Here is a 3,966-nt window from a genome sequence, read left to right on the forward strand (position 1 = left end):
CCACCCACCCAACCAAGTCCACTAGTTTCTCCTCTCCCAAATCACACGCCCAGCTGTCAGGCTCACGGCAGCCTTTAGCACTGGAAAAAGCCAGGAAACGAAGGCTCCCAGGCAACTTGAGCACAGCCTGATGTGCGGCCCGCTGGGCACAGCGGAATTCCAAGGACTTAAGTGGGGTACCAGGCCATAAGGGAAAGCTGGTAGCGGCTGGGGCAATCTTTACCTGAAGCTGCTTCAACAGTGCGGGCAGGGCCGCCCCCGGGACACGTTCCTGGAGGGAAGGCCCGGCTCCCCGCGCCTCCCGGCCCCTGTCCCAAGCACTGCACGCCAAGGATCCTTGGAGACTAACGCTCCTCCAGGCCGCCTCAGCTGCCGTTTCCCAGGCTCACCCTCATACCCCCAGCTGCCCACAGCCGAACGCCGTACGAGAACCAGTCCTATAGCCTGGAGCCGCTCCACGACCCGGAACTACACCCCAATTCACCGGAAGTCCTCCAACGGGAAGGAATCGTCGGTTGGGGATGGAGTGCGCAAGCCCCAGAGTAGTGAGCTTGGAGAGGCGCCCTCCCTGGGGGTGGAGCCAAGAGAGAGAGTTTACGCGTGCGCAAAGCTTCTGTGGTGGAGATGGCTTGAGGCTGGTTTGGAGTTCTAATGGGATCTGTCAGCGTCGGGACTTCACTTAAGCTGAAATCAACCTTAGCAGCGTCCTTTGAATCTCCTTCTCCTTCCTATTTCCACAAAAGAAAGCCCTGAGGTTATCCATAAACGTATCAATGATGAGGAAGCTTAGCGTCTGGATCAGAATGACCTGTGTTAAAAATGGCAACTTGCTATGTGTTTTATCTCCCCTTTCTGAGCCTCGGTTTTCCCATCTATAACAGTGGTTCCAACTATTGCCTTGAGAATTGGAGAAGATCATGCCTAAAATCACTCAGCACAATATCTGATAGGTAATAACCCCAAACCAAACTCACTGCTTGCAAGTCTATTCTGACTCACATCAATCATAGACAGCATAGGACTGCTTAGAACTTTTCAGACTTTAGGAAATCAGACTACCAAATCCTTCTCACCGAGCAGTTAGTAGGTTCAGCTGGCCAACCTTCCAGTTAGCAGTCAAACGCTTAACCACTGCTCCACAAGAGCTCCTTAGAAACTCTGTTGTTAAATGTTCTCGAGTTGGTTTCCTACTCATAGCGATCCTGTATAGGGTTTCCAAGGAGCGGCTGGTTGGTTTGAACCGCTAATCTGGTGTTTAGCAGTCCAGTGCCTATCCTATAGCACCACACCAGGACTCAAAAAAAAAAAAAAAAAAAAAAGCTCAGTACATGTTAGTTATTACTCTTTGTTGTTATTCCGACTCATAGTGACCCCATATGACAGAGTAGAACTTTCCTATAGGATGGTGTGGTAGTTCTATGTGATAACCCCTGGACTGCGATCCTAAAGGTCAGCGGTTCTAGCCCGCTCCGGGGAGAAAGATAATGTTTTCTACTCCCGCCAAGATTTACAAAGCCTTGGAAACGCTATACAGGGTCACTATGAGTCTAGAACCAACTCCACGGTACATTAAAAACAACAATCTTCATGGGATCACATCACCAGGTCTTTCCTCCCAAAGAGCTATTGGTGGATTGGAACCTCTGAGTTTTTGCCTAGCAGCCAAGCTCTTAACCTGGTGGTGGTAGTAGTGTGCCGTGGTGTTGGTTCCTACTCCTAGCGACCTTGTATAGGGTTTCTGAAGCTGTAAATCTTTACAAGAGCAGAAAGCCTCATCTTTCTCCCACGGAACGGCTGGTAGTTTCAAACTGCTGACCTTAATGTCAGCAGCCCTATTCTTAACCACTACGCTACCAGAGCCCTTAACCTATTGCATATTTAATCTGCCTCAAGAATCGCTGGGATGCTTCCATGAGATGTACGGGGAATTTGTGACCTCTCACTCTTAAGAGGGAATCCGTAGGAGAAGCAATGGTGAGGGAAAAGAAGGACTCAAGCAGTGTAAGGATGGTGTTCTTCTGCCTGAGAAATGCTCTGGAAAGTCACTCTCAAAATTCCCCTGAACACCCAGATGTGAGCAGGGATAGTGCTTCTGCACACACACTGCCACAGTTTTGGCAGGAGCCTGTTGGAAGCACTCACCAAGGCAACAGGTGTGAACAAGGCCTTACCAAGATCTCTCTATCTGCTGCTCCCTCAGCTTTCACCACTATGGACATAATCCACCAGTTTCCATCAGTTGATTCAGACTCTGGCCAACCTATGTGTGTCAAATAGAACTGTGCTCCATAGAGTTTTCACTGACCAATTTTTAAAAAAATACATCTCCAGGTCTTTTTTCCCAGGAGCCTTTTATGTTAAATATTTACACCACCCAGGGATTCCATGGACATACATACAGTTGTTGCTAAATGCCTTTGAGTCAGTTTCAACTCATAGTAACCTTGTATAAGGCTTCCAAGAAGCAACTCATGGGTTTGTGCTTCTGATCCCATAGTTAGTCTTCAAGTGCTTATCCTACACAAGGTCAGTGGTTCAAACTCACCAGCATTTCCTTGGAAACCCTATACAGGGTCACTATGAGTCAGAACTGGTTCGAAAGCAATTAACACCATCACCAACAAACAACATATAAACTCTGTCACTTTCAAGTCTTATGACTTCATCTTTCCAAACTTTCTATACCTGTAAAATGGGAATGACAAAGCTAACTAACTTTATTGGGTTATTGTGAAAATTAAATGAGTTAATTACAGAGTAAGTAAAAAAATATTGCTACTAGAGTTCCAGTTCATACATGCATAAGTTTACTCCAAACAAATTATGTTTAAACATGTCTCTGTGAACAGTGGATGGCCTTAGACAAGTCCTCTCCATAATACACTTGTCTTAGTCTTGTTAAGGTACCTTCAAAACAGTGGCTTCCAGGGGGAACTGCTGAACCAGTTCAATTCAAGATAAAAAGTTCAGCTCAGAAAGTTATGAAAACTCTTTTTTTTTAGAGATTCTAAAAGGGTAGTCTTGATAGATTTTCTCAAAGGACACAGAACAATCATGGGGGCTTCTAAGGAAGTTTTAAGAAAGTGGAAAACTGCATTGCTAACAAAAAAAAAAAAAAGCTAGGAAAGTTGCACCAATTACTTTTTCCCATCACAACAACGCACCTGCTAATTCTTTGAGGATAGTAAAGGCTGTTCTATGAGAATTTTGTTGGGAAAATTTACCCCATCCATCCTGTTATTGTTACGTGCTGTCAAGTCAGTTCCTAGGCACAGAGAATTAATTCAGTGGCAAAAAAAAAAAAAAAAAAAAAAATCACGTGGGGGCAACCATCATAATAAACGTTGTTGCCAGGTTTTACTATGGATTTAAAATTGACGCTGAAGCAAGTTTAGGTACAGGAAAATATAAGATTTCAAGGACAGTGTCAAGGACCAGTTGAGTATTACTGTTGTTTTTAAGGGCTGATGAATCAGTTCTGACTCATAACAACCCTATAAAGAGTTTCCAAGGAGCGGCTGGTGGGTTTTAACTGTGGACCTTGCTGTTAGGAGTCCAAGGCTTATACTGTGCCTAGAAACCGACTTTACATCACTTAACAACAACAGGAGAGGCTATGAGTCAGAGTCAACTCAACAGCACTTAACAGCAACAAGGACAGGCTTAGGGAGAGTTAGTGGGTTTGAACTGCTAACCTTGTAGTCAGCAGAGTTAGCAGCCAAGTGCTTATCCTACAGTGCCACCCAGAACTATCCTATGAGAATTTCATTGGGAAATATTACCTCACCCAAACTACAACCCTGATCTTGCCTCTTTAGACGTCTTTTTGTTGCCAGAACTCAGAAAAACATTTTAAATAAATTATCTGAATCCCTTCAAGATGCCAAAATTGGCAGTTTTGATATGTTATAAATCAAAGAGCATAGAATTCTTCAGAGAAGGGTTAAAGAAATGGAAACAGGGCCT

The 3,966-nt window shown here is 44.7% G+C and overlaps 1 protein-coding gene across 3 annotated transcripts in view; it reads right to left on the minus strand.

The window, feature by feature from the left end:
- The window catches only part of MAPKAP1 (mitogen-activated protein kinase associated protein 1), a 432,218-nt gene extending 431,741 nt beyond the window's left edge, over positions 1–477 (minus strand). For 2 of the 3 annotated variants that reach the window (XM_006834768.1, XM_006834767.1), the window contains exon 1: positions 224–454. The gene's annotated coding sequence lies outside the window, so the exon portion shown is untranslated. Of the gene's footprint in view, positions 1–223 lie in introns of all 3 variants that reach the window. The other variant, XM_006834771.1, reaches the window with a different exon arrangement.
- Positions 478–3,966: the final 3,489 nt, after the last annotated feature.

The sequence above is a fragment of the Chrysochloris asiatica genome, unplaced genomic scaffold (genome assembly GCF_000296735.1).
Source record: "Chrysochloris asiatica unplaced genomic scaffold, ChrAsi1.0 scaffold00014, whole genome shotgun sequence".
NCBI classification, from domain to species: Eukaryota; Metazoa; Chordata; class Mammalia; order Afrosoricida; family Chrysochloridae; genus Chrysochloris; species Chrysochloris asiatica.